At 43.3% G+C, this 15194-nt stretch overlaps 1 non-coding gene across 1 annotated transcript; it reads left to right on the top strand.

Annotated features, from left to right (window-relative positions):
- Positions 1 to 11823: 11823 nt before the first annotated feature.
- TRNAT-UGU (transfer RNA threonine (anticodon UGU)) lies at positions 11824 to 11896 on the top strand. Its single transcript has one exon. It is a non-coding gene; the product is annotated as a tRNA-Thr (tRNA).
- Positions 11897 to 15194: the final 3298 nt, after the last annotated feature.

The raw sequence follows: 15194 nt of genomic DNA, 5'->3' as shown, positions 1-15194 counted from the left end.
CACGATAATGCTATTACACCGACACGCCCCATGTGACCATTGGGATCCAATCAAAGGCCCCAGTAGTTCCATCTGGGGTATATGACCTCAGTCACAGAACAGAAGATCCCCAGAGAGGATGCTGAGACCCAGAGAGGTGAGCATAATCATTTGTTATTTTAAGTCACTTCCTCTGGGCTAGCAATATGTATAGTGGTCACTAATATGGTCATCCGGGGTTTCTGCCATTTCCACCTAGCTGCAGCCCCCTCTAGGCCCAGTCGCACTCACTGTAAGGGCTCGTTCACACGTGGGCAAAGGGGCGGATTTTGACAGCGGATTTTGCTTCAAAATCCGCCCCTTTACAATGGTGGTCTATGCAGACCGCCGGGCTTCTTTTTTCTGCTAGCGGCGGGCTGCTGCTAGCGGAGAAAAGAAGTGACGTCCTTTCTTCAGGTGGAAGCCGCGGCAGCACCCTCCTGTGTCGGCTCATTCATTTGAGCTGATATAGGAGGGGAAAGCCACGACCGCGATGGTCGCGACAGGCGGGTTTTGACCAGAGAGAGACGCGGCTCACCGCATCTCTCTCTGTGTCAAAACCCGCGCGGACCCCCGAACGTGTGAACTAGCCCTAACCGTGTTCATTACGCCATGTATCTACACTAGAAATCCTAGTTGCTAAATTCCCCCCCCCCCCTAGTATTCTAAAAACTGCCATGTGAAGACCATTACAAAAATGATAATCACTCAACTGTTTTTCATCGTTTTCACACTAACGCTGAGTTGCGGAAATGCAGCCTTTTTTGTTACAGATTATGATGTAGGTTTTTTTTGCGCCAAAGCCAAGAGTGGGTAGAAGGAGTGGGAAATATATAAGATGTAGATATAAGCTGCGTTTCCACAACATGAATCCTCAGACTAAAAGTATGAATTGACGTGATATACTGCATCTGACACGTGAAAGTCAGTGCCTCACGTCAGCTTCTGAAAAGTGCATAACAGGATTTATAAGGTTACAGTCCCTGCAAAGTGGATGGGATTCTAACAAATCCCATCCACCCATTGCAGAAAATATGTTCAGCGGAAACACAGCGATTTCCAAAACCATTGCTGTTTTGGAACTCACAGCATGTCAATTATACCTACGAAAATGACAGCAGTTTCCTTTATAACTATAATTGAAGCAGAAAGTCTGTGAAGAGTGCTGTGGGAAAAACCACAATGTGTTTATGCCACAGATATTCACTGTGGCCTGCTACGTGGGGCCTCAATGTGTCTTTTTCTAAGCAGGATTTCAGCAATAAGTGAGCTCTTCACAAATATGGTGCCCATGCTTTTAGTGTCATTAAGGTCGGGACCCAACGTGGGGTAAATGATGATGTTTGGCCACGGCGTAAATGGCACGGGGAAAAAAAGCGGTGTTTTACAGTCACAGCAAGGTGGATAGTACTCTAGGGAATCCTATCCACACCTTGCAAATAAATCGCAGCAAGTTAAATTATACCTACAAAAATGCTGGTGGTTTCCTTATAGGTATAATGGAAGCAGAAAGTCCTCTGTGGGCTTTCTGTGAAAAGTGCTGCGGAAAAACCGCAATGCGCAATGTAAAACTGATACATTTGTTAAAAATAAGTGAGAAAGGTCTTGGCTTCAGTAAGCAATCTTCTCAAATTGTATTCAGAAAAAGTTAAGGTCTCATTCACACGTAAACAATCTGCAAACGTGCAAGGTTCGTGATGTCCACTGACTGCACCCTGCTAATTTGTGGGTGTGTGTTGTCCATAGTTGATCTGTCCTTTACGCCTATGAATAACAGAACAATTTTTTTTTACATAATTTTTTTTTTTTATAATTTCATATACTTTTCAATGTCTGTGGGTCCATGAAAAGCTGACACAACATGTATGCTGTCCATGATTTTAACAGTCACAGACAGATTTTAAGAGTCACAGACTTGAATGGGGCTCCACGTTTTGTTTGTTTTTTCTACCACGGACAAAAGAACAGTGGTCTGCATGCCCCCATTAAAAGAAATGGGTCATGTGCAGGTTGTGATTATCCTGGACCTTACACATCTATAGATCGTGGACGTGTGACTACGGCCTAATACAGGAAAATGTGTTTATTTGTCCTAAATAGTGAACAGTTTTTTGCATAGCAGTCGGCCTTTGCTATACAAGTTTTCGCTACTTCCCACGTAGCGGGAAGTAGCGAAAAATCGCTGTGAGGTAGAGCTTTTCACGGAATGTCCACAGAAGTTTCCACACCTACCATAACATGTGGCTGTTATGCAGTTAGTGCAAGTAAGGGAGCCTGGACACGGAGTTTACGCTCGCTCATTCTGAACGTAAAACTCGTTCAGAGTGAGCGGCGTAAAAAATAGATCACATTGACTTGAATGGGTGCCGGCATACGCGCGCTCCCCATTGAAATCAATTGGAGGCTTTTTTACCTATTGCTTTCAATGTGATACGCGCATCTGCCGGCACCCATTGAAGTCAATGGGATCTGTTTTTTACGAGTTTACATTCAGAATGAGCGGAGCGTAACTCCGTGTGAAGGCTCTCTAAGTGGACCTATAAGAACATGAAGCAGGCTTTTACAGTTTTACTTTTAATTAGGTAAAGAAGTATTGTAATGCATTATAAAGGTAATCACGCCCCCTAGTGTTCAATTCCCAGTATAGGACTCCATGTAAATGTTACAAAAATGAAAGTTAAAGGGATTCTACCATTGAAATGAATTTTTTTGGCGATCACACGTCGGAATAGCCTTTAGAAAGGCTATTCATCTCTTACCTTTAGACGTGGTCTCCGCTGCGCCGTTCCTTAGAAATACCGTTTTTTACCGGTATGCAAATTAGTTCTCTAATGCGATGGGGGCGTCCCCACTGCTGTTCGAGAACACGCTCCAGCGACGCCTCTATCTTCGGCTGGATCCTTCTTTCGTCGTCTTCCTCCCTGCGTTACCTTCGACGTCTGCGCAGTTGGCTCTGCCAGTGAGACACTAGAAGAGCCGACTGCGCATGCCGGCCGGTGGCCAATTTTGGGAGGCCGCTCTTGCTCTTTTAGTTCAATGCAGTGCAGTGAATGACAGTGAACACTGTAAAAAAAACAAAACAAAAACATAAATTAAAGGGATTCTGTCATTAAAATCACATTTTTTCTCGATCACATGTAGGAATAGCCTTACGAAGGCTATTCGTCTCCTAACTTTAGATGTCTTCTCCGCGCCGCCGTTCGGTAGAAATCCTGGTTTTTGTCTGTATGCCAATGAGTTCTCTCACAGCACTGGGGGTGGTCCCCAGCGTTCAAACAGCACTGGGGGCGTCCCCAATGCTGTGAGAGAACTCTCCAGCGCTGCCTCCCTGCCCCTCTCTGGCTCATTTCTTCCCGGATTGGATGGCCTCCCTCACCCAATTTTTGGCTTGTCGTCCCCAGTTACTGTTTTTTTGTGTAGTGACCTTTGGTCTGACTCTGCACCTGTCTGCTTGTCCCAATCTAACCGATTGATACCCGTTAATTGACTTTGTCTTGACTCTGCATATGCCTGTCCTTGGCTTGTACGCTCATCCAGATACGCCTGATACCTAATGCTGATTCCTTGGTTTGTACCTTACCACATTTTATTTGTCCATTTGGTACATCACACCAACGTTTATCTGGTCTCTGGCCAGCTGCCATCTATACTAGAACAACTCCAAGACGTAGCAACCTGGTAGTCTCCCTGCGACACAGTCCACATTCCCTTGCAGATGTTAAAGGGTGACAAACAGCAAAGCTGCTTAGATAAGACCTTGGGAGTGGTCTAAAGCCTGGTTAGGTCACACAGTGGGCCCACAATCAGCTGTTTGTTACAGTTTTCTAAGACCATGGACCCCACTGACAATCCAAAATAACCGATGCATGTTTTGTATCATGCCATAGCTAAACTGAGAAAATGCCAAGACCAGATGATGTAACTGATCAATATGATTACAGACCGCCTGCATAAAATGACAAAAATCCTGCCAGAAACTCCACTAGTGCTGTTGTGAGCAATGAATATGATTACAGATCAACATGACATAACTCTCATTACATTACTCATTACATGGTCAACATGACATGGCTTTTGACAATGAGTCCAAAAGTTACATCAACTCAGCCTGTTCAACAATCTGCACCCAGATCACACTACAGCAGTTCTAGTATTCAGCAGCCTCTGCATTCTCATTATGATGGAAGTTCTAAGGGTTGGTTCACACTAGCGTATGTATTCCATCCGGTTAGAGTCCGCATGGAGTCTCCCCGGACGGAATACAATCGCAATTTCAAGCGCTGTGCTGTAAAAGCACACGGACCCCATAGACTATAAGCTACATATAGCTGCAGCTACCCCAAAATAAAACAGACATCAGCTCTGCTTCTTGAATGACATCAAACAAGGGGTGTGTGTATTATACAAGTGCACACCGCCCACCTTTACATCCCTATACACTCATACAGTCATCACAGTCCATATACCAAGAGCCTAGAAATATACAGAACTCAGTTAGCAATTGAAAGAAGTGCCAGGAATAGAAGCAGAGGAAGAGGGTCCAAAGAGCGAAATTTGGGCACAATTTTATACCACACGGAGGCAAATTTGGGTAATGATTGGGCAATAATTTACAAACTTGATTAACCCACCCAAAATCTTCAAGAAAATGAAAAATAGTGTAAGGCTAAAGTCCCACATTGCAGAAATGCAGCTTTTTTTGTTGCAGATTTTTCTGCGTTTTTTTGGGCCAAAACTAAGGGTCCATTCAAACGAAGGAAAACGGCGCTTTATTTGGTGCTAAATCTTCAACACTGAAAAAAGTGCCTCCCATTGAATTCAATGGGTTCTGCTAGCTAGCAGAATCCATTGAAATTAATGGGATGCTTTTTTTTTCGTCGCTGAAAATTCAGCGACAAATAAAGCGCCATTTTCCTCCATGTGAATGGACCCTAAGAGTGGTTGCAAAAGGAATGGGAAATATATTCCCATTATACTCTCTTATACTTCTACCTTCTGCTCAATTCACTCCTAGCCATGGTTAAAAAAAATGCTGCAAAATCTGCAAGAAAAAAGCTGCCTTCTACAAGGTGGGGCCTCAGCCTAAGGGCCCCTTCACATGGCGTAAGCGCGCCGCTCATTTAGACGTGTATACACGTGTCCGAGCACGGCGCCTCAAAACAGAGCCCATTGATTTCAATGGGAAGTGCGCTTACGCCGTGTGAAGGGGCCCTAAGGGTCCATTCACATGGAGGAAAATGGTGAGGAATTTAGTGTGGAATGGGTTTTGCTAGATTTTTTTTCCACTATCAAAATTTTCCATTGAATTCAATGGGTGCCGCTAGCTTTTTTCCTTTAATGGAAAAAAAAGCTAGCAGAACCCACTGAAATCAGTAGGAGGCTTTTTTTCAGCATGGAAAATTCCACACCAAATTCCTCACCATTTTCCTTCATGTGAATGGATCCTAAGGGCCCATTCACACGGAGTAAACGCGCGTGTATTTTGGCAAAATATACGTGTAAAAAATACATGTCAAAATACAAGAATAAATGTCATTGAAGTCAATGGGAGTCTTATTTTTACACGTGTATTTTGCCAAAATACACGCACGGGACGGAAACGCCGCAATTTGCCCACAGCGGAGACGCTGCGGGAAAAATCACGGCGTTGTACAGTGCAGGCAAAGTGGATGGGATTCATGCAAATTCCATCCCCACTTTGCAGAAAAGATCGCAGCCGTTGTGGCTTTTCAAATTGCAGCATTTCAATTATATCTACGGAAACGCCAGCGGCTTTCCCGTAGATAGAATGTTAAGAGAAAGTCCGCAGAGGAAAACTCTGTGAACTTTCTCTTAAAAGCGCTGCGGAAAGAACCACAATGGGTTCACATAGCGGTTCTTCCCGCAGCGCTTTAGTGCTGCGAATATGGCCCGTGAGGCCTTAGCCTAAAAGTTTAATTATGCTTTATGTTTTTAGGGCATGTCCTTAAAGGGTTAATAGGGGATTGCTGGGAATGTTTTTTTTATTTTTCATGTATTTTCTATGTATAGTGTTCCTTTAATGTTCTTTACTAGTGATGAGCTAGTAGTATTCGATCGAATACCTTGCCGGCATAGGAATGCGTGTAATCGGCAGAACACCAAGGGGTTAAACGCTTCGAATATTCGATGGAATTCCTATGCCGGCGTGGTATTCGATCGCATACTACTCACTCATCACTATTCTTTACCAGACATAAAGCAACGGTATAGAAGGGAAAAGTGGAAGACCCCCATCCTAAATTACTGGAAGAAAAAGAAACCTGAATGGCAGCATGGGAAAGGTGGAGCATTTTTCCCATAAATGTTCATAGCTTTGATGTCTGTGTATCTTGCTAACAAGCAGCTCTTTTATCTACCGTTTAAGTCGAATAGGGGCATTTGTGTGCACAACAACTGATGCTGTGAATATAGTAATGAATCACTAGTCACTTGATGCTTTTCACCCTAATTTATTCTTTGATTGATCATGTGCAACATCTGATTCACGGCAGGTCAGGTGTCAATATGGGTTTTTTTTTGTCAGTATTTGATTACAGCTTGTTCTTAATGTTCTTCTCGTTTTATGGCTGCAGTAACATACAAGCTGTTTATGAACATGCTGATGTCCTAGATAGGACTGACGTCAGTGTCGCTGAGTAAAGGGAAGTCAACCTTGAACATGTTCTCATTTCAGTTGTTTGTTGATATGCACTTTGGGTTTAGGCTTAATAAATTTAAATGATTTGTCTTTAGAAAATGTCTGTTTTAGATTATCTGCTTAGTCATCAAGACAACCATTAAAATGTATTAAAATATAATTCTCAAAATAACCCTAATAATTTAACTCTGCTATAGAAATAATAGACTTATAACCTTATAATTTATTTACATTTCATATCTATGCATAAAAGGGGTTGTCTGCTTTGGACATTGCCTTCTTGAGGAAGAATTCACTATGTCTCACTATTTAGAACGCAAGCAAAAAAGATCTTGGAGGGAACCCAATGGCAAGTATTCATCTACCACACTGGAACCACAGTAAAAATAAGAATTATACCATTTCAAAAGAGGTGGGAAAGAGATTTCTATTGGGCTGTGGGGCATAATAGAGGTTGCAGGGGGCCACTGTGGGGCATAATAGAGGTTGCAACCTCTGCAACCTCTATTATGCCCAACAGTTGCCCACCCAACTTTATTATGCCACATGTGGTCTACTCCTGAATAGAGATGAGCGAACACTGTTTGATCGAATAGATATTCAATCGAATATCAGGCCGTTCGAGGTATTCGATTCCAATCGAATACCATTAGGCAAACGCACTAAAAATTCGTATCCTTTCCCACCTTCCCTGGCGCTTTTTTTGCACCAATAACTGTGCAGGGAGGTGGGACAGGAACTACGACAACGGAGGCATCGAAAAAAAATCAGAAAAAGTAATTGGCTGGCTAAATCAGGTGACCTCCAATTTATATGAATGGTGGATTTAACATTCGGTTAATTTGAGACTGTGAACTATGTGACTGTGAGACAGGGATAGATGTACAGGCAGGGTTAGCTAGGGATTACCTTTATTTAGGTGGGAATGTTACTCACCTAGCTCTGTGGGGCTCTATCTGGTCGTGATCCCTGTCAACTTGCGATATGCGCGAGCTGACTTTTTCTCATAAGAATGCATTGACCAGCGTTGATTGGCCGAATGCCATACAGAGTACAACATTCAGCCAATCAACGCTGGTTCTGCCGGAGGCTCGTCTGTGAGGAGGCGGCGTCTTAGATCGGACCAGAATGGAGACTGCTGTAAACCGATCTTAGACTCCGCCTCCTCCGGCAGAACCAGCGTTGATTGGCCGAATGCTGTACTCTGTATGGCATTCGGCCAATCAACGCTGGTCAATGCATTCCTATGCTGAGATGTAGAAGAGCTGGCCGTGCGCTCAGCTTGGCTACTCCGGAGATGCAGCCGAGCTTTAGCTGATTTGCAATTTGGCATCTATCTAGGTCCTAGATAGATGCCAAATTGCAAATCTTTAAAGGGCCTTTGATGACATCATCACTGACATCATCACAGATACTTTAATAATGTTTAGGTTAAAAAAAAAAAAAAGTCCCGTGGCCGCCACCCCCTCCCAAAGTGCCGCTTGCAGCGGCTGCCTGACCTCGCCTCATTAGAGGTGCAGCCTTGCTCACAGCCGAGTCATGACACTGAGCGGCCTTTCTGACAGCGAGGAGATATGTGTTGTGCAGTTAACGGCACCAATATCTCCAGCACCAGGGCACATACTGGAAAAGCTGACAGTGCTCTGAATTCAGCGCACTGTTGGCTTTCTAGCAGTATATAATACCGCATGTTGATGAGAACGTGAAAGGCCTTCTTTAAATAACTAGCTGTAATGCCTGTCTCTGTCTATTCGGGTCTCTGCACCATCCTCCATTCGCACACTGCGGCGTAGGAGGTGTGTTCAGTTTGATTCATTGCTTAGTGTTTTTCGTTGTACTGTGTGAACACTGCTCTATCTCAGTAATTGAATTTCCACCAAACTAATCTCCTGCACAATAGATGTCCTTCTGTTCATGAAATGTTTCTAGTCTTGCCTGTGTGATTTACAGACTGTCTTCCAATCAAGTCTAGGGCTTGTCCTGGGCTTTCTATATACAGGAGATCTGCCCACACTGACTCGCTGGCTATTGAGACTCTGACCTTAGACTTTGTCCCTGCTAGCTCCTCTGTCCGCTGCTATTGCATTACTGACCTCTGGTTTACCCTATTGACCATTCTATTGGATTTTGATTCTGTACTGCGTTGCTCGACTGTTACTGGACCCTTGGCTAGCTGACCTTCCATTGTTGTTGTTTGTCTTGTCTTCGTTCTGTGTTGTCAATTATATAGGTAGGGCCCATCGACCAGTTGCCACCTATTACTTAGGATAGGACTGGCAAGCAGGTAGAGGCAGTGGTGGGTTCAGCTTAGGGCTCATTGTCTATTGTGCCCCTCCCCCAGGGTTCTCCAGCAGCTACTGGGGAATTGCTCCTATTGCAATTCCCTTACTCTAGCATTGTATCTAATTTATATTTTAGATATAAATCACATGGCCCAAACTGACGCATAATATTGTGATTGCATGATCCAATTAAATAAAAAAATAAATAAATAGAAAATAAACCAAAAAGATTTGAATAAATGCCAAAGTTGCTTAATCTTCAAGAATCCTCTACTCAAGTACCCTTGCACTAAGAATAGCTAAGTATTTAGAATGGAAAAACCTGCAGATTATTTTCTTTGCGTCTATTGTTTATACTTGGAAGATGCCTGCAGTCGACTGATTGTAGTGTACATCTGGTGGCTTTGTTATAGCCTTGTTACCATCTTCCCACGAGTACATATGGTGGCTGTGTTATAGCCTTGTTACCATTCTTTACGAGCTAAGGGAAGCATGGACAACGAGAGGCAGACAAAGCATGGAGGAGAAACTTGCATGAAATTGCAGACTCCTTCTTTCAAGGAAATGATTGGCATCTATTAATTATGCTTGGAAGATGCCTACGGTCAGCTGACTCCGAATTTCTATGCTGCAGCCTTGTTACATCCCCCTTCACGAGTTAAGGAAGCATAGCAAGAGAGCATATAGTATGGAGGAATAATCAGCACCCTGTCTCCCTGGATGTCTTTACACTTCATCGGGCAAATAGAACATGTGACAGCGGTAGAAAGAGAAGAAAGGAGGAAGGCTTGCGATGAAACATGGTGTACTTTTTGGGAGGCATTTTTGTGGTTAAGGAACATTAGTGCTGATGCAAGAAATCGAACTATCAGCTGTGAGCATGAGATCCTACGACCGACCAAAAGAACTACCACATGTTATTGCATATGTCCCCCACCTCTACAAAAAGCTGATTCTGCCTGTTATGGCTACATGCTGTGTCCTCCAATTGCAGTTGGGCTGTATTATGAACATCACTTTGCACAGAGAACTAAATAATCCTGAAGTTTTTTTCTTTCTTTTTAGTTGCTATGACTCCTAGTATCTCTCTCTCTCTATTTGCTATGAGCTTGTATGTGTTTTCTCTCTTGCTATATACTACTGTACTATCCATGATGCTATATCACACTGAATTTACCAGTGGTGGGACTATTAAAGGATTATGTTATTTTATTAATGTGACAATTATTTAAATGTACTTAATCTGGTATTGAATTAGAAAATCCAAATGTCTCCTTATGTTTTATTTTTCCAACTTTTTTAAACTGTGTGGAGACAACTAAGGAGGCTTTATATTTTGTGTGGCAGGGCATTACAATGTGTGAAGAACAATAACAAGGCATTATATAGTGTATTACACAAAAAAGGGCATTATTACTCTGTCAGGAAGCAAAAAGACTAGATGGGGAACACAAAAAATATAGACATGGTTAAGGGACGTTCACACTTGCGCCTTGTGTCAGTCCGCTGGGTCTCCATCCTATTCCCCAGAGAAACTGCACAGGGGACGGCTTCCCGGCGGTCAGTTTTAGAACCCATTGCTTTGAAATGGAATGTAAAAGCAAACCGCCGGTGTCCGTATGCAGCCTCTCCACCGTTTTTTTTGGCTGGACACAAAGTCCTGCATATCCGAATTTGTGTCCAGCCAAAAAAACGGTTTCCTCACGAGAGGCTGTATACGGTTTGCTTTTAAAAAACCCATTCAAATGAATGGGTTATAAATCTGACTGCCAGGAAACCGTTCCCTATGCAGTTTCCCTGGGGAATAGGATGGAGACCTGGCGGGCGGACACGGGCACAAGTGTGAAAGTTCCTCCTAGGTGCCTGGGAGTTTGGGATTTCCAAGACATAACAGTGGAGCATGTGACACTATTTTGTCTGGATGTTTTGACCTGTAAATAGGACGCGTGACTTGAAGAAATTTTAGCGCAGCCCTTTCACTCCAAAAACAATTTCTAAAAACTGTCAAGAATCTAAATAGAGTGCCTCATTATAAAGGAGTAACTCATAATACAATCACTTGCTTTTCAATAATGAGAAATTAAAAATGTATAAATGAATAATAAGAGTAATAAAATGATATGAATAAATAAAAGGCTATATTTCTTGGTAAATATGGCTGCTTACAAATATAAGGGTAATTATACTTTAAACAAGCTGGACAACAGCTAAAGTTGCATTTTTCTCCATATACATTATGTATCCAATGATAATTATGGCGATTATAGTGAAATAATATACATTATGTGCTTGAGCAGAATTCACATCTGCTAGGAGAGAAATGCTTCCCTGGAGCTGCCCAGATTATATGCCTAGTATCCCTGAGGTGTTGTTTAGTTTCTGTCATCTTTCAGACCTGTCATTACTCATAATTGATTTGGACACTCGGGTCACTGTGTATAATTGTAGGTGGCTGACATCCCTCATTACACCTTATTACATCGCCTCATGATGACTCCCGCCAAATGATTTCTCTCAGGGACTCGAGTAATTACTTCAGCTCACACCGCTGCAAAGTATACGCATGCGCAATGGCTTCTGCTTCAATAGACCTGTAACCAATTGCTGATGCCACTGAAAGCAATGTTATCTCTGTACAGTTTATACGGTTTCCTGTATGTACAATTGAGTTAATGAATTAAAAATATAAATATAAAATACGTGGGACTGACTATATTACCAGCTATGAGCTGCACGCTCGCTCTCAAGCACTGAAACACACACTAAATATTACAACATACAAAGCGTCCTTTACATCAGCCACTCTGCAAACCTGCTCTCTGTACTACTTCATGTAGCATTGAAATTCTCCGTCTAACACCAGATGGCTCCATAGCTCAGGGGTTAGAGCACTGGTCTTGTAAACCAGGGGTCGCGAGTTCAAATCTCGCTGGGGCCTGCGAAATGTTTTTACGTTGTAAATGTTTATAGTCTTAATTTATGCTGAAACATAGGTGAAAAGAGTACTTTAGCTCAATATATTATAATAAGGAACATGATTTGATTTATTATGCATAGTTACATGACGATCTGCTTATACAGTACACAGCTATCTACATAGATAGATCATTTGATATAGATATGAGGGTTCAGGATAAGTAGATCGAGTGATAGTATGTTACTCATAGTACTTTTTGGCTATTTTACTCTTACTATCCACAAGTCAATGTAATTGGGATTTCACATGTTGTCAAGATTTGGCCTAGATGAAATACTGCCACCTGTTGGTTAATTCTTACATAACCACCACTTTTCCAGTGCATCCAGTATTTAGTAAGGCAGTAGCTAATAGCCTGTAGCATAGGCTGCCTCCTGACTGCGAAGCATGCTGGGCTTTCAGTATCTGTTTAGGCCACATACACACGACCATGTTCTTTGTCAGTGTGCTGTTTTGTTTTTGTTTTTTTTTAAACACATTGCATTTATTTCTTTGATTTTAACAGGTCAGTGTCAGAGACAAGAGACTGGGTGAAACCCCAGGACATGTCCTATTCCTGCCCGTTTAGCGGTAAGGGAGAATTCAGGGCCGGCGTCAGCGCACGGCATAGTCGGGCAAGGCCCACAGAGCCTCTGGGGGCCCCCCGGCACTTGCCTGTCACAATTTCAGCTCATCGGCGTCCGTCCGCCGATGAGCTGAATACATACGTGATTAAAGCAGGAGCTGTGAGATCAGCTCCTGCTTTAAAGCTCCGGCCTGGCTTGCGTGTGTAGGCGCGATGACGTCATCACATCACGCTTACACACGCAAGCCGGGCCGCAGCTAAGCAGGAGCTGATCTCACAGCTCCTGCATCGCGTATGTGACTGGAGTGAGAGAGACAGGAGCGTCGGGGAACGATGGAAGGTGAGTGATAGAAGGTGAGTGTAAGTGTTTGTTTTGTATTACATATTAAGGTGAAACATAATGAAGGAGGCCCATGAAACTGGGGGGCAAATGAAGGGGAGGGGGGGAACGGCATGACACTGGGGAAGATGAAGGGGGTGGGGAGAGAACGGCATGAAACTGGGGACAAAGATGGAGGGGGCCCAATGAAACTGGGGGGCAAATGAAGGGGAGGGGGGGAACGGCATGACACTGGGGAAGATGAAGGGGGTGGGGAGAGAACGGCATGAAACTGGGGACAGAGATGGAGGGGGCCCAATGAAACTGGGGGGCAAATGAAGGGGAGGGGGGGAACGGCATGACACTGGGGAAGATGAAGGGGGTGGGGAGAGAACGGCATGAAACTGGGGACAGAGATGGAGGGGGCCCAATGAAACTGAGGGGGCAAATGAAGGGGAGGGGTGGAACAGCATGACACTGGGGCAGAGACGGGGGACATGAAACTGTGGGCAGATGAAGGGAGAGAACGTGATGAAACTGGGGACAGAGATGGAGGGGGGGGGACATGAAACTGGGGGCAGAGGAAGGGTGTATATGAAACTGGGGGAGAGATGGAGGGGGGGATATAATTTACAGGTGACTGTAGGAGGATTATACTGTGTGGGAGCACATGATAAATGAATGAGAATGGGTGGAATCAACATAAAAGTGGGTGGAGCCAAATTTGCAGAGCGCGCCGCACATTTTGCCCCTCTTTCTACTCTTTAAAAGATTGGGAGGTATGGTGTTGGTGACGCCACACTCCTGCATGACGTCACTCGCTTCATCTGCAACGCACAGTGTCTCGACTCCCCCACCTCCTTTACAAGGGGGCCCAATGAGGCTCTGTCGCCCAAGGGCCCATAAAAACCTGGAGCCGACCCTGGGAGAATTCACACGGAGAAAAGTGGAGCGCAATCTGGCACGTATATGCGTGTCAGCAGTTTGCGCGTTCAAAAAGATCCCATTGATTTCAATGGGAGTTACGATCGTATACGCTACGTAATTTTGCGTCTGTAATTTTGCGGTCTTTCGCTCCATGTACTAGAAATGGTGCAAAAGTGATACAGAACCGAAACAAAAGTCATAATATTTCAGTGGTGCCGCTTATTTTTGTCTATTTGCTAAAGAGGAAAAACTATTTTAGGCCGGGGCCCCACGGGCCAGAAACGCCACGATTTGGCCGCGGCGGAAAAATTGCGGAGTTTTACAGCGGTTTTGAAAATCTACGGTTTGAAAAGCTGGCGGCTTTCCCATAGATATAATTGGAACAGAAAGTCCGCGGAGGAAAACTCTGTGAACTCTCTGTTTAAAGCGCTGTGTGAAGAACTGCAATGTGTTCACGCCGTGGTTGTTCCCGCAGCGCTTTAGCGCAGCGTTTCCGGCCCGTGGGGCCTTAGCCTTATAAAGTTTATTAACAGCATTTTGTGTTATTAAGTTAAAAAAATGAATCATTTTCCCTCCTTTTTTATATTTTCCCACATATAATTTTTTTTAAAAAAGATGCAAAAATAAAAACATAAAAATAAAGCCCTATGTGTCACCGAAAAAAAGATGCAGAAATTAGTTGAATAATGCAAATGATAAAAATGTTATAGCCCTCATAACTACACATACAAAAAAAACAAAAATGTGTCTGGTTCCTGACCAGAAATTGGTCCGATACTGAAGTAGTTAAATAAAGTGATACACATACACATTAGGTATCCATGGGTCTAAATACGCCCAGTCTACGAACCTACAGATATTTTTCCCATACCGTGAACGACGTAGTGGAAAAAAAAACAAAAAAAACTGCCAAACCGCTGTTATTTCACTGTTTGTCTCTAATAAAAATTTCAATAAAAGGTGATCAAAGGAATAGACATTCCCCAAAATGGTTTAACTAAAAAGTACACCTGGTCCCGCATATAAAGATGCCCTATGCATCCTCGTATTCTTTGTGTCGGTATGATTCTGGGGATACCAAATTTATATGGTTTTATTTCCATTTTAACCCCTCAATAAAAATCCAAAACTGTGCCAAAAAATTTTTTTCTAAAAGTTGCCATCTTCTGACACCTGTAACTTTTTTTGTACTTCCGTGAACGGGGATACATAGGGTGTAACTTTCTATGCAGGAACTTTCTATGGTCTGGGACTTGTCAGGAACCCAGCCATGATTTTCTTATTGTAGCAGGGTCATCAGGCAAGGACACTACATGTATCAGAAGATATCCCGGCCACAATAAGGACATCATGGCTGATTTTCTGACCTTAGAAATTTCCTGCATTGGTGGTCGTATCCATGGCAACCGATCAAGATAACGGACTGACACCACTAAGAAAGTTAGAGA

Source organism: Leptodactylus fuscus, chromosome 1, assembly GCF_031893055.1.
Source record: "Leptodactylus fuscus isolate aLepFus1 chromosome 1, aLepFus1.hap2, whole genome shotgun sequence".
Lineage (NCBI taxonomy): Eukaryota > Metazoa > Chordata > Amphibia > Anura > Leptodactylidae > Leptodactylus > Leptodactylus fuscus.
Note: the sequence above shows the minus strand (reverse complement) of the source record. Positions and strands in the feature narration are given on the sequence as shown.